Source organism: Triturus cristatus, chromosome 4_2, assembly GCF_964204655.1.
Source record: "Triturus cristatus chromosome 4_2, aTriCri1.1, whole genome shotgun sequence".
In the NCBI taxonomy this organism is placed as follows: Eukaryota; Metazoa; Chordata; class Amphibia; order Caudata; family Salamandridae; genus Triturus; species Triturus cristatus.
In genome coordinates, this window is record NC_140586.1 from 707,480,010 (window position 1) to 707,503,814 (window position 23,805).

The window sequence follows — 23,805 nt, forward strand, 5'->3', positions numbered from 1 at the left end:
ACCATCAAGTCTGTAGGATGATAGTAATGTAAACTGGGCATGATATGAGATTCTATGTCAGGACTGGAGGCGAGGATTATGCCTTCTTTCTTCACTTTATTTTCAACAGCAGGGATGTAAATATCAACAAAACTACTTTTCCCATGGTACAACGGGGGAAAAACGTACTTCAAACAACCAATGAGAACAACATTGTGAACCAATCAGCATCCAGACAGTCCCATATAGTCCTTTCTCCTTGTTTTCTTGTCCTCTTTCTTCGCTGCTGCGCATCCAAGAAAAGTACCCTGTGATTTTTCCTCTTACCTTTGATTAAGTTTCATTCTATATTTAAAGTGTTTTGCTTAGAGTCGCCACCGCTTTTTGAGCGCGACGTGACTCTTCAATCTTTGAGTTCCTGTTATTAGGTTTGGACCTTTGTGGTAGTAATTGCTTTGCGTTTGTATTTTGCTGCGTGCGTCACGATTTTACTGTGTTTGGTGAGTGCCCGTAATATTGGGGGTGAAACGCTGTGGGCGGTTTAGGATATGAGAGCGGTTCGATCGCTCTTATGCGTCCTGATCCTGCAGCACAGTTGGCCTCCCGCCACTAGAGGGCGTGAGAGGCCCGCCGGATGCGGCGCACACTTCGAATTCCTCTCAGGAGGAATTTCTTCGTTTGCGCGCTTCCTGCTGCCTAGTTGTCAGTGAGGGTGACACCCTAAGGGGTCCTGTATTTCGCTTAGCTGTGGTTATTAGCTAACGCGAGTTGATTTACTCACGTTCTGCTGCCTTTGACAGAGTCTGTATTGACGCCTCGTTGAGGTCAGGTACAGCCATTGTTGGCCTTTTTCTGGGACACGTTTTTCTCCCCGGCATTTTCCTCTATCAAGTGCTGTTAACCTGTGCTGCTCCAGGCGGTGTCCCAGGGCTGAGACCCACTATTGAATCAGCGAGGTGATCGCAAACAAATTGCCTTGGACTGACACCCAGTCCCTCATAAAAAGGCCGCTGTTTAAAAGGGCTCCAGTCTGACACCCAGGCTTGTTACAATTGTTTTCCCTGTCCTTTTGGGGTTACCTAATTTTCAGTTGCTTGCTTAAAAAATGGAGTAGGATGATGAGTCTCAGGGAGTGGCGGACCCCATGGCGGACCTCCCTTGGGACGATGACTTTTATGACGCGGTGGATGCCTCTATGTATAGGGCGGTGGAGGAAGCTATGACTCTCTTGGAGGAAAGACTTTACCGCCAAATTGCCCAGGCATTTGAAAAATGGGTTCCACCTCGCGCGTCGGTACCGCCTGCTCCTACTCCTGTGTCTGCTGACCCATCCAGTCCCCCAGCGAAGAGTACTCATGAGGCAGGGGGGGATTAGGATGCCCTTGATAGGTTACGCCAAGCCTTTATGGCATCTCAACCCATTTTGACATCAGGGAATGGGGGTTTGCCCCCTGCCATTCTTCCTGCTACCCCTAAAGGTTCAGGAGATCCAGATGTGATCTCGGGTCCGTCGGGTCCCGATGGATCCTCATGTCCATCCATCTCAACCACTGATTTGTTGGACATCTTAGACCCGGAGGATATAATACATCCCTGGTCCTCTGATTGGGCACCGGCTGATAGGGTCGTTTGTTATGTTGCAAGCCGCATACGTAGACACTTGAGAAAAAGAGGCTCGGAATTGTCTTTGTGCGTAGTGCCCTCACCATTCTCTGGTGAGGAAGGTGGCCTTAACCCCCGAGATTGACCCACGCATGGCCACTTTCTTGCAGAAATGTATGAAGGATCCCAAAAAGGGAATAGATCGTTCATGGTGTGCATGCCAGGACAAACTCCTGGATGCTTTGGGGCTCCTAACTGAAATTCTTGACATGGTGGAGGAAGCCAAGATTTCTGGTGCCCTTATTTCCCCCGAGTCCCTTTCTGGGTGGGCACATCGTGCTATAATTTTTCTGGGCAATGCGAACTATGCCCTGTCAACTGAGAGATGTCGATCTCGCCTCATAAAAATGGACCCAAAATTGGGGGATATGTCTGATTCGGAGGTGGGGGCTATCGCCCAAGGTGGTCTCTTCGGAGATCCGTTTATTAAAGAACTTGGAAAGTTTGTTAATAATTTCACCTCGTTAAATAAGGCGCAGTCTACGATCAAGAGGGTGTTCCCTCTGGTTTTCTGCGGGGCCGGTTGAGGCAGGGGTCGCTCGACCGGCTGTGGTGCAAACCAGTACCAGCAAAAGGGACCAGGCCCCTGACAGTACCAGGACCAGATGAGGTTCGGGAATTTCTACCCTACAAGAGGACGCCGCGGCAAGGGTAGAGGATACAGAGAAGCGAATTCCTCCGCAAGCCCCGGTGAGTATACTCTCTCCTTCCCAGTTAAAGCTGGGGGGGTGTCTGGCGAATTTTTTCCCAGCCTGGCCTTCCATCACAAAGGATGCATGGGTCCTTCAAACGGTTCAGGGATTCCACCTGGAATTTTTCGGGAACCCTGTCCAAAGAGTGAGTCCTCATCCACTCCATTTTTCTCAGCAGGATACCATTCTGGTAGATCAAGAGGGAAACTCTCTTCTGTCCAAAGGCGCTATTCAACCTACCTTCCTTCATCAGCAATATTTTCCTCGGCAAAAAAGTCGATGGTGGCCAACGGCCAGTAATAAACCTGAGCGAATTCAACAAATGGGTGGTTTATCACCACTTAAAAATGGAAGGGATCCACCTTCTCCGGGACGTTCTGCGGCCTCTAGATTGCAGTGTCCGTTTGGACCTCAAAGATGCTTATCTAGTAGTCCCGATATTTGCTCCTCACCGCAAATTCCTATAGTTCACCTGGAAGGATCAGACTTACGAGTTTGCATCCCTTCCGTTCAGTCTCTGCTTGGCCCCGTGGTGCTTTACCTAAGTTCTCAAGCGGGTGGTGGAACACCTCAGGACTCGAGGAGTTTGGCTGATGGTGTATCTGGACAATCTGCTCCTTAAGGACTCTTGTTCGAAAAGACTCCTCCCTCATCTTCATTTGGCAGTGAATCTTTTGCAGAGCCTTGGCTTTGTCATAAACCGAAAGAAATCCCTCTTGATTCCCTCTCAGTCAGTAAAGTTTTTAGGTTTCGTGATAGACTCCATCACCTCTACCTTGAGTCTTCCATCCAGAAAGGTGGCAAAGATTCGTCACAAATTGAGGCGTACTCTGTCCAGGCCTCAGGTGACGCTCAGGCAGGTGGCTCGAGTGGTAGGCCTCCTCTCCACTTCGATCCAGGCAATCTTCCCGGGTCCCTTACATTACAGGGCCCTTCAACGTCTAAAGGTGTCCCACCTACACAGCGGTTGTCCTTACTCGCACGAGGTATTTCTGTCCGAGGAGTCTTGGGAAGAGCTCACATGGTGGCTGTGTCACATGGAGGCTTGGAACGGCCAGGCGATATTCGGCTCAGTGCCAGATTTAGTTATAGAGTCCAATGCCAGCAGAACAGGCTGGGGGGCCAGATGCGGCGAAGTTTCCACGGGAGGCTTGTGGTCACGAGAAAAACAAGGCTTACACATAAATTGCCTAGAACTTCTAGCGGGTTCTTTCTCAGTGTGCTGTTGGACAAAAGATTTGATTCAATCGTGTGTCCTCCTGAAGATGGACAACGTGTCTGCGGTCCGTTACATCAATCATTTGGGAGGCACACGATCTCGGGCTCTGTCGGACCTTGCAGCGGCCTTTTGGCAATATTGCCTGGACCATCAGGTCTCGGTCACAGCGGAATACTTGCCGGGTGCGAGAACCAGGAGGTAGACTTCTGAACAGGCAATCTCAGGGATTCCTGTTTCTGGAAGCTGGACCCGGAAGTGTTCTACCCTGAATTCCTGGTTGGGTCCGTTCTCAATAGACCTTTTTGCCTCGAGGCCGGATCATCAGCTTCCTCGTTTTTTCAGTTGGAGACCAGACCCGCTGGCTTTAGCCACGGATGTGTTCCTCCAAGACTGGAGTCGGGAGATGGGGTATGCATTTCCCCCCTTTGCGATGATCACAAAAGTGACAGCACAAGTCAGGAGGCAAATGGCAGAGGTGGTTCTGGTAACCCCCCTCTGACGGTTTCAAGTCTGGTTTCCAGTTCTTCTGTAACTTTCATGGGATTCTCCAATCCTACTCCCCCAATTTCCGACTCTCCTCAGGTGTCCAGACCAAATTCCTCTTCCTCTACTTCAGCAGAATTCACTGTGGCTCATGGCGTGGCGGATTACCGGAAACGCTGGGAAATCCCAGGACTTTCGGAGATGGCTGAAGTCCTCATGTCCAGAGCATGGGCGGATAGTACGGTCAAGAGGTACGAATCCGCTTGGGCCAGATGGTCCGGTTGGTGTATGCGAAGGGATCTCAATCCCTTGGACACAGATGTAGTCCATATCCTCAATTTCTTGGCTCATTTGGCTCGAAAGCGCTTAGCATACAGATCTGTCAATACCTTCTGATCGGCGATTTTGGACGGCCACGTCCCGATTACTGATACAGCTGTAGGAGAACATGCTTTAGTCTGCAGGTTACTTCGGGGTATCAGGCTGTCCCTTCCCCTAGAGCCTCGCTATTCCTCCCTGTGGGATGTCAATCAGGTTCTTAACCTTTTCCTTTCATGGCAACCTAACCGTTTTCTTTCCAGGAAGGAGTTGTCGGCCAAGCTAGCTATGCTGCTTTGTCTCATTTCTTGTCGCCGTGACTCTGATGTGAAAGCATTGGATATCACATGCCGAATTCTTTCCCTGAATGAAGTCACCTCTACTGTACACAGTAGGACGAAATGCCACACAAGAGTTATCTCCTACCCGAGTTTTCAGAGGCTCCAAAGTTATGTGTAGTGCGATGCCTGAAGGCATATGAGAAGATGACGAAGGAATTCCGTCCGCCCGGAGAGCGGCAGCTTCTCATTGCTCTCTATAAGCCCTTTAAGGCGGTCTCTTCTCCCACCATTGCTCAGTGGGTCCGTTGGGTGATGTAAGAAGCTGGAATAGATCTCAGAAGTTTTGGTGCACACTCGACCAGGGGTGCGATGGCTTCTAAAGCTTTTGGCTTGGGCGCCCGTTTGGAAGATATCCTAAACGCGGCGAATTGGTCTTCGGACTTCACATTTAAAAGGTTTTTATTTCAAACCAGTGCTTAACATGGCACATTTGGTGGTCAATAAGCTTTAAACTAGCATAATCCTCGCCTGCAGTCCTGACATAGAATGAAAAATTTCCTAGCTATAAAAACGGAAAGTTTCAATTTTATTAAGGACTCGGAGGCGAGGATTATCCCACCCTAGGGATTTCGTCATGGAAATCGCCCTCCTCGTATTGGAGTAAGTAACTCTTATGTTTAACCATGTGTAACTCTTATGTATAGCCATGTAGTTGGATATCATGTTGGCTTACAGTGTATGACTCATTGGTATTGTTGGACTTGGCCCTTTTTCCCTGAATTTTTTCGTTTTTACAGTATTAAGGTGCAGGTGCTCCCTTCTCCCAAGATGGCTGCCACAGACCCCTGCTACTGCAGAGTGGTCTTTCATAGTAGCACCCTAGCTGCCAGGTGCTGGCTGGAACCCCACAACAATGTTGCAACACCAGCCTGCCTTTTTGTCCCATAGGTAGAATGGGGAAGCTCCTGGAATGTGCTGGAACCTTCTAGAAGGGAGGTGGGGTTTTACTTTTGCCGCCTTGGCCAGAGGTCACCTGACCTAGGGCTACTTAAGTGAGGGAGGGAACTTTTTGTGTTGAGTTGGCCAGTGGGGTAAAGCAGAGCTGGAAGAATTCACCAGGAGTGTAGGCGGTAGGGCCTAGCCAGGGACTTATGCCTCTGAGAGTGACAGGATTTAGGTGCTGCCTCTTAAGTGAGTGAGGGACCCTGTGAAACCCACTGATCTTGCCCAGCAGTAGGAGGACCCAGAGAACCTCTGCCCAGACTGACTAGGAAGGACCTAGTCGGCTTCTCCATCCCTACCCCCTGTAACAGAACCCCTGAAGGGCGCCAGATACATCTGCGCCAACAAGACATCATCTCACATCTGAGAACAGAAACTTATATGCCAAGCGCTGAAAATGCGTGTCCAGATTGAACTCTAAACCTATATGCCAAGCACTGAGACTGCGTGTCCAGATTGAACTCTAAACCTATATGCCAAGCGCTGAGACTGCGTGTCCAGATTGAACTCTAAACCTATATGCCAAGCGCTGAGACTGCGTGTCCAGACTGACCCCTGAAGCGGTATGTAAAGCAGATTGAAGAGCCACCGGGGATCGGCCAGGTATTAGCGCTGTGACCCCTGCGCTCCCTGATCTGGCCTGGGACCCCCGGCAGTGTGCTCCGCTGAGCGCGGAACCCCCATCCTTAACTTGAGCACCCCCCTGTGACGTGGAAGCCAGTGCGCTCACCGCTGCGGCCCGGAGGCCGGAAGAAGCACCCTGCCGTATTGCGAGGCCCGTGGAGAAGCCCGGGGCCCCGCCGCTGCCGTCGCAGCTGCGTGAGAAGGTGCGCGAGGCCGAGGTCCCCCCATCATCGCTGGAGCGGACGCCTTCCGACGTCGAGAACGAGGTAAGCCCGGAGGCTGGGATTGTCCCTGGTGCGCCCCCTACTGGTTGGGAGCCACACCGCACCCTCAGCCCGGGTCCCCTCTCCGTGGGAGTCCCCCTTGTCATCGCGACAGAGAGACCCCACCGAGGGATCCCTTCCGGGTGCCCCCGTGACTGCACTGAAGCGCGGTGCCCTACGACCTGCACCGGAGCCCGAGAGACTCGCTCCGCAAGTCCCATGCGCTCCCTGCGGACAGCCCCCGTGTGAAGCATTGACTGCCCCTCAGTACGAGTAGCGCTCTGATAGCCCTGTTCCGACCTGAAGTGCTAAATATCCGTACTCACGAATAGCGCTATGTTATCTATGCTCCGTAGTGAAATGCTGAATGTCATTGCTTACGAGTAGCGCTATGTTACCTATGCTCCGTAGTGAAATGCTGAATGTCATTGATTACGAGTAGCGCTCTGTTATTATGTGCCATATTGAAGTGCTACGTGCTATTGATTACGAGTAGCGCTCTGTGATTCATGTTCTATATTGAAGTGCTAAATGCCATCGATTACGAGTAGCTCTCTGTGCTAGATGCCCCGTTCTGAGGTCGTCACCAGTTAGCGCGCATAGCGCCATAATCACCCCCCCTAAGGCGCTACAGGAAAGTGAAGCGCGCGTGTACCTCCATGTGAAGGGTAGTTGTACCTCAGGCAGTACTGATATGTCATGAATGTCATTTATGGTATGACCAGCATTTATAGATCCTGACTGACATGTACATCGCTAGGAATGGTATTACCAGCTTATGAAATGTACTGCTACCTCATGAACTGCATCTAACGTGATCTACTTGGATAAACTTGAGTATTTACATAACTTCTACAGTGTGGCGTCCCTTATTGTGTGTGTTCCTCGTCCCATGTGAGGTGCGTGTTGTATGGTTGCTTTACACAAGACCTTTGGGTGCCCGACCGCTCGTGTCACGTTACCGCCCCATAGGGCCTGGAGACCCCAGGTCCTACAGGTATCAAATATCTTTCCACAGGTTTGCTATTTGTGGAAGATCTTTATGGCGACTGTTATTCTTATTGTTGCAGGTTCTGAGGTTAACAAACAGGATACATGATGGTGATCCTTTGGCTGACACCGTGCTTCGAAAGAGGACAAGGAGAAAAGAGAAAGGACTATATGGGACTGTCTGGATGCTGATTGGTTCACAATGTTGTTCTCATTGGTTGTTCTCACTATGATTTTCCCCCGTTGTACCATGGGAAAAGTAGTTTTTGTTGATATTTACATGGCCGCTGTTGAAAAAAAAAGTGAAGAAAGAAGGCATAATCCTCGCCTCTGAGTCCTAAATAGAATTGAAAATTTCCATTACGATATATAGGAAATTTTTCATTACAGTATGTGAGAAGGAGGCATCATCATTTTTGCAGCCATACACTTTCCAACACTCCTGTGGAGAGGTCAGAAAAGTGAAATCCATTTGTGTTGTATTTAGAAGCCTCCATACATCCGTAGGGCCAAATTTACATTTGAGAGATTATAGAACAAACAAATACATTCCATTACAGAACTTACACATTCATCAGGCACTAGGGTAGAAACAATATTGAAATCATTGGCCGCACAAATATTTTCCCCATCAAAATCATACAGCTGGGTGTGGCAATTGAACTTTTTTGTAAAAACATTGCTAGGACTTTCTCAAATAAATAGCAATCCTTTTCAGGCTGATGGTTCACTCACTCCCGGCACCAGCAAGATTAGTTAATGGGTGAGTAAAAAGAGATTAAACCTTTAGGTGGGAAGGTAATTATATACTTTGCCATCATGATTCCCTAGAGAATATAATAATAAAATCAATGATCCTGATGGTGAGGAAGGTTGTTCTAGGTCCAATGATTATTAGCCTCGAAGAAATGCAATAATTGTATGGGCTCCACCGTGCTTCCAATGCTACAATAGGAGGATGAGGTCTGAAATTTAAATAAAATAAAATAAAAAACATTTGCACTGTTTCGTCAATGAATTTAAGGTGTTATGATAATTGTTAAATATATGTTCATCAATGTTGCAACAGTTCAGTTCGCAATCAACTTTATGAACACCCATTTTCTCTTGCTACTCCTTTGAAATAGATGAAACTTTAACTGGTTGTGTCTTATGTATCAGAACGCCAACTCCACAGATTTAGCGCCACCTCAGCTTTGTTTGCTTTCCCAGGACTAGGAATATGTAATTGCTATGGTGAAAGCATACATCTCACATTCGATTTTAGTCGATGAAGCAACAGCTATTTCTGTCGCAAAGAAAATGCATATTATCTGTAAATGCAGATAATTACAGAATTGAGCAACTCTTTTTTAAATAAATCCCGAAATTGGTAAACTGCAAAGCAGAAACAATTGTTCACAGCATATTACATCACGTTGACGGTCAAGAACTTGCATAAATTATCATAATATGAGATAGATAATGCAAATAGAATGGTTGGAGGGGAAATTTGTGTTTGTGCAATACCGAAATCTACCTGTTCAATTTGCTTTGCATTAATCATGTTAACAAAGGATCTCTCAAGGGAGTATCATACCTAAAAACAGTATTGGGTACTAACCACTTCTATTCTGTTGTAGTTAATAGTTTGCTCAAAGTGTTTAAACTATTTCCATGGAAAATATAAATAAGCATATCATCAGTCTAAATTACCCAAGAACTTGGCATGCAAAAATACTAAAGCAAAACAAAGATACGATAGAACATATTAAAGAATAGTGTAAGAAACAAACTACTACACTAAACTACTCAATGAGCCCAATTTACAAGACATTTAAGAGCATGTGTAGTAGTACTCCTGTAGTACTAATTCTGGTAGTCTTAATTGCAATTGTAAAAAGCATGGACATGGATCTACATCTAGGATGATCCTCTAGGCGAGAGCGTGGAACTCCATACACGTAGTTCTAGATCTTAGACATAAATGTGGGCGTGGCAAGGCAGGGTGGCCTTCAAAAAGTGTAAGTAAGTTGCAGTTCACCAAAGTTATGCACATATCTACTCCAGCAGCACTGCAGCCCAAACAGGCTCAGATCAACTCCAGCCAAGCTTTAGAGTAGGTCTCACACCACACGGCCACTGACCGATACAGCAACGGAACAACATAGAAATCAATGGAGGCAGAGAAAAATACAACCCCCATAACGACCTATGTACGTGTATACAAAGGTGTATATGTGCAGGTGCCACTGAGTAGTTATAGCTAGGTCAGCTGTTTCATAGGAAAAGCATGTTATGTGTTGCTAATATTCTTGACCCCGTTTGAGGAATCTTCATGAAACCTTCAAAAAAGGTGCTACTTTTTGACTAGTTTGTGGATGGAAAGGCTCAGGGTGATCCATGAAGTGCAGACCGAAAAAAAGGGGGGTCCCAAAATGCACAATCCCCATGCATTTTCCACAGACTTCTTTAGACAAGCCTACAGCAAAAACTGATGAAAGGAATGACACCTAATTTGGCAGGAAGCTAGATCTTGGTCAGCAGATTGTGCTTTTTTGGTGTAAATTCGGTCAGTAGTCAGTAGTGAGGTTAAAATATTATTGTATATATGGACGGTTAAGTCGGCATAAGGCTCAAGAGACTCTTGCAGGAGTGCCAATTTAAAAACAGAGCGTTCTGATTGGCCCAGGGAGCTTTATTTCCCCTGGGTCATCTCGCTCCCGTGGTTTGGCTGCCAGCAACATGAGAAGAAAAATTGCTGGCAGCCATTACAGGATTCGGAGACTTAGTCCCTTTCCTGAAGTTAACAAAGAAAAGTAATATAAGGGGCAGGGGAGGGATAACTGGAACCTCTAGGCCCCATTGGGGGAACCCAGAAGAACCCACCCTGGGGCCAAAAACAAACCAAAAAATCTGAACAAATTGCCACAATCCCACAGGACTCCAGCCAGGCCACATTCATTAATTATAGACCCAGGGGAGCCCACCCCTAGACTGTATTCAATAAGGGGAGGGTGGACAGCGCGGTCCATCTCCTCAAGACATTAAAGGCCCCTGGGAGCCCGCCCCAGGGGATGAAATTTGCATATAAGGGGAGGAGGGCCACACAGCCCACCTCCTCAAGCCTTCTGAGGCTCCAGGGACCCTATCCACCAGGGCACATTTCAATAATAAATGTGAGAAGGCTGTGTGTCCCCCTCTGCCCCCCAAGCCTCTAAAGGCCCCAAGGAGCCCACCCAGGGCTGACATTACTGAAAATGGGTAGGGGCAGGGAAATAGATCATAATATTGCTCCCACCCGGAGGGAGTAGCATTAATAGCTGCTCCCTGCAGGTGGTACCAATGCCAGCTCCCGCAGCATGCAGGGAACAGACTGGGGCCGCAGGGGCTCCCCCGCACCCTCTCAGTATATGGTGGGTGCCCTGGGTTGACAACTTGCGAAAATCACACTCCATGGGGCGATTATGAGGGAATATCTTAGGGCTAATATCTCCCCTATATGGGCTGGATGTCACCAATGTCCACGTATCTTCCTCAAAGATGCTATCTTAAAAAAGGAATGGTCACAGGTAGCATGAAAAAGCACCAGAGACTGGCTGATCCTGATTATCAATATGGCTAAACGCCTAATGGATGCCTTGATAATCAGGATCAACATAGCAGAGGGTGCCTTGAAAGCGGGTATCCTGATATCAGCTTATAAGACAAAACTGACTGAGATCAACAGCGAAATAACAGAAAACAAAGATTATCTGATGAAACAAAAATAGCCAAACTCCAAAAGGATACCAAAAGGTAAGAATATCTATCTTTACCTGAAGGAAGACTATCCACCTACAGCAGGTGACACCTCATCAGACGAGAGTCAGTCATCACGTAAAAGGAATACTCAAGCTCTGACAGCTGGGGCAGTAATGATGGTACAAGGGGCCCCTCACCCCTAATGTTTGGCTATAGTATGGCTCCCTTTCAAGGCCAACCAATATGCCAATATCCGATGTTCCCGCAGGGCCCTCAACAAGTTTTTCCACAACCCTACTCTTTTTAGGCAGAGATTGGGGCAGAGGGAGAGGAAGAAGAAGCGTGGGGTCATAAAAGAGTTAAATGGAAGGAACCACCCCTGCCACTGATGCAACTCTGGAGCCACTGACGGAAGGAAAACTGATTGTTAACCTATCTTCAAGAGTACTCACTGAGAGAGAGACAAAGGTTTTACAGGAGGGTTTAGGTTTTGTACCAACTCGTAAGACTGACAGGTTCCAGATGAACTGTGAGCTCCACAACTTCTTCAGCAAAGTACGCCAAATACAAAAGCCAGTTTCCATAACATGTCAAACAATAAACTAGAAAAGTCATAAAGGAAAATAATGCCTCGGGATCGATACAAAATACTATTAAATGAAGAGGTAGTTTAGTTATCTCTTCTTGCACAAATTATTTTTATCGATGAATCTAAATATTCAAATCCTAAATCAAAGGAAGACCAGCGCAAAAATATATACACTTGACTAATACATGTCAAAAACAATCATTGCTATTTTATTTTCCGTAATATATATAAACAAATTTTACATATATATATACACATATTTATATTTCACATTTACATTTTACACCATTTCTCTTTGCCCTACTAATCAATCAGGATGCTTTAAATACTTTATCACACCAGCATTCCTTTGAAATGAAGATCACTCTCTTAAAGAAACTTAAGGGTTTATCTATTCAACCATATATTCATAGAGTATTCTTTATATCTATTTGATCATATTTAAATTCATATGGGTGTCTTCAAATTATCTGTCGACGCGTTTCAGCCTTAATTATTTCAGGCCTCTTTAGGACTAGGGCAGTTGAATGTGCAACTTCGTAATTCAACCTAAAAATTAAATACACCTTTTTTACTCAATATGTACAACATGTTTACCATTATTTACAAATATACATCCATGGGAACCACAGACTCAATGAGTCTAACAAGATATATTGTTCAAGTATTTATCTGAAGAGGCGTCCAACCACTAAATTAACACACCCTATATTGTGCGTTTTTTAAAAGCAATATTTTTTCAAAATGCTCGAAATCAAAACGTGCTCAGAAAAAGTAAAAGTGTGGTGTATTTAAACAGACCTAAACCGTCACCAATTCGAAAAGAATACCAATCGTGGCTATATCCAATTGCCTCACTGTCTCACACACTAGGAAGAGAGCCCAATACTTTGCCTTGTTAATTCAAATATATCTAAGGCAACTTAATAAAAATAGATATATCTCCTTCCTACTAACATTACCATTTATCAGTTGAATTCATTACTTACTGAATGAAGAGCGGGATATTCGTATTGTAACCGAATTTCTAAGGGGCTTCTCCTCAATTATATTTTCTTTTCTTTTTTATTCCTAATACAAAAAACATGTGCAAACCTCTATCACTTATTTATGTTATGTAATATATATACATTAAGTTTCCAACCTCGGGAGACTACTCCTCATACCTTGCACCTTCTGATGCGAGTGTTTTCTTTCTCTATTACTGACGAATTCTTACTGGCAACATCACTTATATCGCTGAGAAATAGAGCTCTTAATCCTCTCTCCTTCTACCGCGTACTCCACTCAATGACGAGTTCTTACTGGCAACATCACTATACACAAACAAAAGGGAAACCAATTACATCAATCGATTCCCGCTCGATATCTCCAAGGTTCTCGTTATGTCTTTCTACAGCATGATCATATATAAGTACCTTATATCGCTGAAAAATAGAGCTCTTAGTCCTCTCTCCTTCTACCGCGTACTCCACTCAAGCCGCCGCGTACAACGCGGAAGTAAGTCTCCATATAAACACGATGGTACTAGACACTAAAAACGGACCAATGTGTTCCAATGGATATCGAAAGCGATCTGTTATTTCTAAAGACTATAGCGACTAATCACACAATTAAAAGTAAGAAGGCACCATGACCACACTATATTTTATAGCCAAATCTTTCAAGGACTGGAACAATGAACTAGAAGCAGTAAGGTCCGTAGCCAATGACACACATGATTATGATACAGATTGTCTCCGTCAACTGGCAAACCACAAATATGCAGACCGCTCAATCAGATCCCCACGGGGTGCCTCAGTACCCAGATCACTTCCATTTAATCTACAGCAGAAACACAAGGGTGGAGCAGTAAGAAGGAAGCCACATTCTTGGTCAATGCACATCATAAGATCCCCTACTTTTACACTCTCCCCAAAATTCACAAAGGGGTTACACCCCCTCCAAGCAGGCCAATTGTTTCAGGTATTGGTTCACTCCTGGAACCATTATCGACAGTTTGTGATCACTGCCTACAAACGTTGCTGGAGAAAACACCCTCATTTGTGCAGGGCACTAGAGATGTATTAAATAGCATTGAGGAGACCAACGACACACTTCAGATATACCTATTGGTAACTCTCGACGTAGAGGCCCCCTACACCAATATCCCCCCGGATGCCTCCCAGGAGGTGATAGAGAGGACCCCAAGAGTTGATATCTCCAACTCCAGTCAGTTTTATCATGGAGTGTGCATCCCTAGCCTTAACTGAGAACTTCTTTCAATACGGCACCAACTTTATCATCAGACCCAGGGGACATCTATGGGGAGTACCTTCGCCCCAAGTGTGACATGCCTCTACATGACAACTTTGTATAGGAAGAGATTTTCTGCTACACCAGTCCCTATAGCACTAACATCCTCCTTTGTAGCTGGTATATCGATGATATTTAGATTTTTTAGAAAGGAGTAAAAGCCCCTTGTGATGCCTTTTGCAACTGGGTGAACACAATGAATAGAAACTTGCGATTTACTAAAAACCTTTTGTGTGCCTTCTTGAACTTAATCATTTACCATGCTGATGGCAAACTACACACTACCACTCACAAAAAACCTACAGATAGTAACAGCCTTCTACTGTATGTCTGTCACCATTCCAAATCACTGGGAGATAACCTGCCCTATGGACAGTTTTCACGATCGCGCCACAGTTGCAGAGCTACCCAAAATTTTGAAACACAAGCACACCTTCTGGTGGCCAGTTTAGAAGCACAACAATACCCACAACACTGTGTGAAAATAGCGTGTAAATGGTCCAAATATAACAACAGGGCCGCCCTGTTACAACCTCACATGTTGGAATGTGTCACTACTTTCACACCTGACTCCAATACAATCACACACATCAGGAAACATTGGGCTATTCTACAGACAGGCAATCTTTCATTTACACTGCCACGGTTTGCCTTCAAACGCACCTACAACCTGAAAGATGTACTGGTACACATCAGACTACGGAAACTCATGGGTCCGCGTAACGGCCTCTATGGGACCTTCCCAACGTGAGTGGTCACTTCCCTTGTGGTTCAGGTCCTCCCTGGACCAGAAACAAGCATCCTGGGGCCAGTTTCACCCCTCATCAGCCTGGCTAGCTTTAATCCAGTGGCACAGTGAGCCCAGGACTCACGTCTGGGTGGTCCCAGGATGCTTTTTTTCCAGTTTGAGGGAGGACCTGGACTGGCAGTTCAGGTTGGACTGTTCCTATGAGGAGCAGGGTCAAGGCTGATATGCATGTAGCTAGATATAAACTGGGGTGGCATGGTGAGCAAAAGAACTATGGATTAAACCCAGATCGCTTGACAGGGGGTGAGTGATTGAAAAGTTCCAGCACCACGTCCATCATCTTGTTGTGTTGGCTATGTTTGCCCTAAGTGGCCAAGGGAATGCCAAGACATGGGCCCCTTGCTCGCTGTGACACTGGATTTAAGCTAGGCTGGCTGATGAGGGGTGATACCCCGAAACCGGTCCCAGGATGCTTGTTTACAGTACGGGGAGGACCTGGCCTGGTAGTTCAGGCTGGACTGTTCCCATGAGGAGCAGGGTCAAGACTGGATTGCATATGCCTTGATTTAAATTGCGGTGGCACCTGTAACTTATTTTATTTATTTATTTCCTTCCTCCCTCTTTCTTTGTTTCTATCCTTCTCCCTCCTATTTTGCTTCTTTCATTAACTTTCTTTTTTTCTTCACTTTGTGTTTTCTTTCCTTTTTCTGTTTCTTACCTTTTTTTTTACTTCCCTTTTTTTTCCATCTTTCCTTACCTCACTCCTTCCATCTTACCTTCTTGCCTTCATTTTCCTTCATTCTTTCTATTTTCCTTCCTTTTCTTCTTTTTTTCTTTCTTTACTCTTTTTTCTTTTCTTCCTTGCACCTTTCTGGCTTTCCTTTCACTTTTCTTGCTTTCCTTCTGTCTCACTTTTTTTTTCTTCTTTCTTTCCTTCCTTCCTACTTTCTTTCTTTCTATCTTTCCTTCCTTCTTTTTTCTTTTTCCGTTCTTTGTTCTTTCTTTCTTTCCTTTCTTCTGCCTTTCTATCTTTTCATATTTTCTTCTTTCTTTCATTATTTCCTACTTTCTTTCTTACCTACCTTCTTGTTCTTCAATCTTTCTTGCTTTCTTTTCCTTCCTTCTTTTTATCCTCTCTTTCATTATTTCTTGCTTTCCTTCCTTCATATGTTCTCGCTTTATTTCCTTCTTTTACTGATTTCTTTCTTTCTTGTCTTCTTTCCGGTCTCCTTTCTTTTTTTCTGAAAGGCAAGAGGCTGGCAGTCAATGGCAGAACGATTGGCTTTTTTTAGGTCTATGCTAGCCAAGACCTTTTGATTTTACTAAAGGTAAGTGTATGACACAGTTACTTATAGGGGTTTTCAGCTACACTTCATCCATTTGTCTGTGGTTGTGCCATTCACATTTTCTCAAACCAATCGAGCATGCATCAAGGGGCAACACGTCCACCCCCTTCAGCTACTGTCTGACTTCACTATAAGTTAAAGAATGCTTTTCTTTCACCTGAGCACATCTACACACAAAGTAGTTCCTTTCAGTGTCAGGAAGTACTATGGTAATGTGTGCTTTTTTTTTAGATCAAATAGCCTTTTTGCCTATAGTCAATACTTTTTTTTTAGATTGATGAACAACAGGCAGCATCCTGAGCAATAAAGGTTTGCAAAAATCATGACAAAACAAGAATTCCCAAAAGGCTGGCAGACAACGCAAGAACTATTGCCTTTGCCAATGTTTGTTATCTATTTGCAAAAACTTGTGATACTTTTCTTCACCTGGAGAAGCTCTTAAGTGTTCTATGTTGACACATGTGTAGCTAACATTTTTGTCTGCATTGAGACTTGCAGCTCAGATTTTTTAATGGGATAGAGAAAATTACGTTTCACAGAAAGCAAAAACACAAGAGTATGTGAATTACTCGTTCATGGACCTGGGACACTACAGAGCACAGCAATGTGCATTTTGTCCAGCAAGCACACTAGAGACAACCACAATACAAGCTTTTCTGGGTCCAAATGGGGGTCCACGCAGAAAATGCTGCCAGTTTTTCAGGTTTCTTAGCTAGACATACATAAACCCTGTCAAAGCCTTATGAGGTCTTCCTTACACTGTGCGATCCAGTGATTTAGGAAGCATTAAAAGCCTCAAGCTGCACTATTACAAACCACCTATGAAAATTTCCAGTTCATGTGGCATCCACTATCCCTGAACAAACAGCTTGGCCATGCCCCTATACATGGAATCATTGACACTTGAACTACTTTATTTCAGCACTGCCGCTTATCATTTCAAAAGAAATTGTGGCTGCCTACCAATATTCAGTAATCCGATCACTTTGAGCCATACAGTGTGCAGGAATATTGCACCTCGTTGGTTGGGACAGGTATGGTTGTACCTACAATGAAACCCTTCTTACAAATCCGCTGTCAAGTGAACTACCCTCATATTATACGTTTCACCTTCTTATCTCACCCACTGACACTGATTGCATTCTTTTGATTCACAAGCCTACCTCCCCTCCCACTAGTATGCTCTCCACTCCACTGACATCTACCTTATTAGCTCTTTCACCTTCATGAGGTCTCTGTATCTCGACTGGAGGTATTGATCCATTCGTAGGAAGGAGAACAACTGGCAGCTGTTACGTCTTTGGCAATTTAGGCAAGCCTTGGAACTTAATTGTCATTAGAGGTAAGGGGATTTCAGGATAATATAAGGCCAAAGAAAATTGCATCCAGGTCAAGGTGGCCCTGGTGAACTGTTGCCTAGCAAAATGTAGGGAAAAATAAACAAAGTGTGATAAAAAACACAGCAGCCCTTCCAAAGCTACCAATCATATACTTTTGAAGATTCTAATTACAATGCCAAACATGTGGAGAAACCTACCACCAAATATACTGTAAAGAATTTGGTAATATAAGTCATCAAGAAATTAAATCTGTGTCCAGGAACACACACAAGAACAAGCATTGGCAAAACAAATGTTATGCCTACATGAGAGCTGTTGGTTGTGCCAATGTCTTTTAGCCATGTTGTACAGCAGAGTGGTGTGGAGTAGAGTGGTGTGCAGTGGAGCAGAGTGGAGCAGAGTGGTATACAGTGGCTTGGAGTGGCGCAGAGTAGAGTGGCGTACAGTTCGGTGGGTTAGAGTGGAGTGGCATGAACTAGAGTGGCACACAGTAGCGTGGAGTGAACAGGCGTAGGCTAAAGTGGTGAGTGCAGTGGCGTAGAGTAGAGTGACTTAGAGCAGAGTGGGGTAGACTAGAGTGTCATAGAGTGGAGTGGCGTAGAGTGGAGTGCCATGGAGTAGAGTGGTGTGGAGAGGCCTAGAGTAATAGAGGAGTGGCGTAGAGCAGAGTGGCAATGTGTGGACTACAGTGGGGAACAGTGGCATTGTGACGTGTGGCGTGGCGTGGAGTGGCATAGAGTAGAGTGGACTGGCATAGAGTGCAGAGTAGTGCAGTAGCATAGAGCAGAGTGACGTACAGAGCAGTGGAATAGAGTAGAGTAGAGTAGTGCAAAGTAGAGTGCAGTGGCATAGAGTAGAGTGATGTACAGTGCAGTGGCATAGAGTGCAATGGCACAGAGGAGAGTGTTGCAAAGTATAGTGTAGTGTAGTGGCGTACAGTTGTACAGAGTAGAACAGAGTGGAGTAGAGTATAGTGCCAAAGAGTGCAGTAGCATAGAGTAGTTCGAGGGAAAGGTAGATTGACAGAGTGCCATTGCACCCAATAGTACAGAGTAGAGTGCAGTGGCGTAGAGTGCATTGCTGTAAATTGCAGTGGCATAGAGTTGTGCAGAGTACAGTGCTGTGACGTAGAGTAGAGTGATGCAGAGTGCAGTGGCATAGAGTTCTGCAGAGTTGATTGCAGTGGCACAGAGTAGAGTAGTGTGGAGGACAGTGGGGTAGAGTTCAGTGGCATAGAGTAGAGTGGTGGAAAGTAGAATGGCAGTGCAGTGATATAGAGGTCAGTAGTGTGGAGTGGCGCACACTAGAGTGGCGTAGAGTGCAGTGATGCATAGTAGAGTGTCATAGAGTGCAGTGGCATAAAGTACAGTCGTGAAGAGTGCCGTGGCATAGAGTGGTGCAGAGTGGAGTGGAGTGGAGTGGAGTGGAGCAGAGTGGCATAGAGTGCAGTGGCATGGTGCAGAGTAGAGTGGCATAGAGTGCAGTGGCCTGGAGTAGAGTGGTGCAGAGTAGAGTGCAGTGGCTCAGAGAGCCGTGGCGTAGAGTGGTGCAGAGTACAGAAGAGAGGCATAAAGCGCAGGGGCTTAGAGCGGTGCGGCCTAATGCTAGATCGAATAAGTATATTATAAAAGATATTTTAGTAAAAGGTCTTGGCTATTCAGAACTATCACAAAGGATGGGAAGCAGAAGAAAAGAATGGGAAACTCATTCTTAAATGTAAAATGAAAGGGGGTCGAAAAAACCACAAAAGAGTAGATAGGAAAAGAAGGTGTGAGGAAGCAGCATGGCATAAGATGGGGAAGGGAGTCGCTGCAATGGCGACTCCTTTTACATCACTGAAGGTATGCTGAGCAGGTCCTCTGTTTAAAGCACCAGCATGGCAAACTATTTGTTCACAGAAAACAGACTGAGAGAAAACAAACTCCCAACAGAGGTTTTGGTTTTCAGTAAACAAAGAGAAAAAATAAAAAGGCCCCAATGGATATGCAGTTTTCAACCTCTGCGTGTGGGTTAAACTGCATTTACATGATATTCAAAGTGTCCGAGAGGGGTTCTGAATGTTGTCTACCACTCATTTCCTTCCTTAATTTGCAGTAGATGGTATGCTCTATGAACGTCAAATTTGGTGAAAATCCTGGCTTCTCGAACAGATTCTAGTATGTCCTTAAAAGGGGGAAATAGGTATCTACCTTTGATGGTAATCTTATTTAGACCCCTAAAGTCAATATATGGTCCCAAGTCATTTCTCGTCTTAGGAACGAAAAGCACAAAGGCCCCAGCAGGCAAAGAGGATCAAGCTATTAACCCATTCCGTACGTTTTCTTCCAGGTATTGTCTCAGGGCCTCCTTTTCTGACTCAGAAAGATAATAAATCAGACCAAAGGGAACTACAGCCCCTGGTTCTAATGGAATGGCACAATCAAATTCCCAATGTGGTGGTAAGGACACTTCTTTTGGCTTCTAAAAAAGATTAGCATAAGCTTGATAAGGAACAGGAAGCCCTAGGAGGTGGTGTCCGAGATTGTTTAAAACTTCTTTGGGATTCCAGTAGTCTTGCGGATAAAAACAAACCAGTGACAAAACTGAGAGGAAAAGGATATGGTTCTTATCTCAGTTTATCAAAGGGTTATGACGACCCAGCCATGGGATACCTGATATCAATATATGATTAGGAGATGCAATCAGGTGGGCACAACCTCACAATGTCTCCCAAAGGTCGTCATCTACTTAACAGGACTAGAGGCCATGGGTATCCCATCAATGGTTTGCACCTCAGTGATCCAGGAAATATTTTTTTAATGAGCCAAATCGGAATCCAAGTCCATTCTGCTAGCTCTGCAAGTAGGGACAGTATTCGCTCAGTTTGCCAAGAAGGTAGTTCCAGCTGCATGGATAGAAAGAACAACAAGGCTTTTATGTCTCCTGAGAAACCAATCAAAGGGCTAGAAGATATTCCCATCCTTTCCCCTGGTATTTTCCCGAGACCATCTGAGGATGAACTGAACAGGCATATATCAGATTCTCAGGTGAAGCTCACTTTAGACACAGTCCATGCCTGCAGTGATATTCTTATTCAGTTTCCAAAGGAGGTCCTCAGGCTACATCAATTTGCACAGGTTCCTGACTAGGTGAAGCTATTGATTCTTCAGGAGTGGCATCTGCTTTCCAGACTGGTCCTTGGGTACCCTCTGGGCTAGGGAGGACTCGGGACCGACGTCTCTCGGATCGACGGTCACATAGCCGGTGTCCAACAGTTAATACATGGTCCATTAATACAGACATGGTCTTGGCTCGGACTGAATGAACTAGCTGAGCCATGATTTCTTCATTGAGACGTCTGAAAAAGAGTGTAACGAGACTCTGCTCAACCCACGTGGTCTCTGTCGCCAATTGACAAAAACAGGTGATGTATTTTACAACCTCTTGATTGCCCTGCTGGATGTCACATAGGCTTCCTCAGCAGGAAACTCAAGATAGGGCCTTTCAAACATTTGTTTGAATGTTGTTAGAAATGTTAAACAGTCTGATAAGCACGGGTCTTCTGTGGTTCTAAAGGGGTCGCCCATGCTAAAGCTGGGCCAGATAAACCACTGATCAAATATCCTACCTTTGCATTTTCTTGTGAAAATTGAGATGGGCAGAAGGCAAAATAAACAGTCAAAGAATCCAAAAACTCCTTCAGTTTACTTGGATCCCCTGAGAAGCGTGACATAGCAGAATATACTCTGGGGATATCGGAAACTCTGTCAGCAAGAGCTGGGCATAGGGTTAAGTTCTCTTCATGAAGTTGCTGGACCATCTCAACTAAGGATTGAGCTGTATCGATCTGCATCTCCTGATCAATGAGAGAAAGGAACCAACGGCGGACTCCAATAGCCGCACCTCCTCGATGTGTTCCCCAGGTGATGAGGTGTTTAATGAATCAGTGGGCACAATCAGCTACGGCACCCACCGCTGTGGGATGCCAACTGCCAGTCAGATGTACAATACTTTGAAAACACTGGAGCGGTGCACTACCAGGTGAATAAACTGTCAATAAGGAAGCTCGATCAGTGTCTTCGTTGCAAAAATATACATCTTTATTTCAAACTGTCCATGAAAAGTATCAGCCAACGCTTTTCGTTCAATTGTTGAACTTCGTCAGGGTAAGCTTGAAGATATGCAGATAGTGGCGAGCAGTGCTTCTTAACAGAATTGTTTTGATGGCCCAATGTGATCCGGGCGTTGAAGTGAAGGTCAAAAGAATTGGCCTCTGGAAAAGCATGCTTTTCCGTGATTTGAGACGAAGCTGCGCCTGACTGCAGGGACAATAACCGGGTTCTTATTAAGGAGGCCCTTGCTACTGAGCCATTCCAGAGGCCAATCCTTTTGGCCTTCACTTCAACGCCCGGATCACATTGGGCCATCAAAGCAACTCTGTTAAGAAGCACTGCTCACCACTATCCGCATATCTTCACGCTTACCCTGACGAAGTTCAACAATTGAACGAAACGTGTTGGCTGATGCTTTGCATGGACAGTTTGAAATAAAGATATATATTTTTGCAACGAAGACACTGATCGAGCTTCCTTATTGACAGTTTATTCACCTGGTAGTGCACCGCTCCAGTGTTTTCAATAAATCTCCTGATCAGCTTCCATGACATTTGACTCAGGGCAAGAATTAGAGCATTGCAATCTGTCCGATTTTTCAGAAGACAGACGCCAAGCGAGCAACCTCCGACTACAGGTTGTCCGAATAGCCCAGGCTTTAACAGACTTTTTTTTTTAATTGATCAAAAGAAAACATAAAGCAGCAGTACAGCAGTGCACCAAGGTCACAGTATACATATTTATAAATGTCATGAGTTGGTCGACATTCAGGCAATCACATTACATATCCCCATGCAAAATCACATTGTCAATATCAGAAACGTCCACCAGTTTGAGTCGTTTACGTCACAATTCAACTGTCGGAGACAGGCATATGTCCCCCCTATATCTGTTCCACCCACCCCACTTACGATCCCATTTTCTGGGGCATCCCCTGTATTTAAAGACGTATTTTTCTGCTACCATTGCTCTAGCCATATCAACTACCCAGTCGTAGACAGTAGGGATTACCCCCACCCCTCATTTCTGTGTAATATTCTGTTTTGCAATGGCTCATTCCAACAAGGCCCATGTTTTCTCAGTTTGAGTAAGATCGGTGGCGTCCCATACGTTTAATAGGCAGAGCTGTGGGGAGGCCTACAGAGTTTTACCCCTGTCCTTTCCATTTGCTTGGTGACATCATCCCAGTATGTTCGCACAGATGGGCAATCCCAGATGATGTGGAAAAAGTTTCCCTTTTGGTGACATTGTCTAAGACACAGAGGGTCCCACATCTAGGTAAACGCAGTGTAGGATCTTCAATTGGACCAGGCGTAATCTCATGGGGATAGCCACCACTCTGGGAGAGGCCAGTGCATCTCGCCAGTCATCATCATTGAGTTCACCCAGGTCCGTCTCCCAATATTGCCGAAGGTGTACCAAAGGGTCCGGGCGGTTATTTAGTAACTTTTTATACATGAGGGATATGGCTTTATTGTTCATGGGGTCGAGTAATAGCCTGTCTTCCAGTGGAAAGGCCTCAGGCGGTGTGTCATCCCTGGGTAGCACCGCCCTGATTGCATGACTGATTTGTAGATATCAAAATGTTTCGGTCTGTGCAAGTTGGTATTTTTGCTGGAGGTCTGCGAAGGTGGCCTATCTCCCCGAGATTCACATATCCCGACCGTGGAGATGCCAATAAGGTCCCATTTATCAATCCCAGGACAGGTGCTAAGATGACCCAAGAAATCTGGTTCCCAGAGTGGTGTGGCTCATGCAAGTTTATTATGCCAGCCCAATTGCCTATTCACCCTATGCCACGTGTTGACTGTACGCGCAGTGGGCCCCGTAAGGTTTAACTTCCAGGGGTTCATGTACAGTGCCCTGTTGTATCGCTCCTGTCCCATAAGCCACCGGTCTGTGCGGAAATTCAGGTAATCGTGGGCCTCATGTACCCATCTGTTGTCCACAACCAATTGGGACGCCTGGTAGTAGAGTCTAATGTCAGGTAATGCAATGCCCTCGTTACACCACCACGCCATTAAGTTGTTCATGGCTATCTGTGGAGTTCGGCTGTCCCACAGCAAAGCGCGCACTGCACTTTTGATGTTGGTGAAATAAGTGTAAGGGATTTTATCTGGGGCGTTTTTCTACACATATAGGAAGCACAGTAGTGCAAGC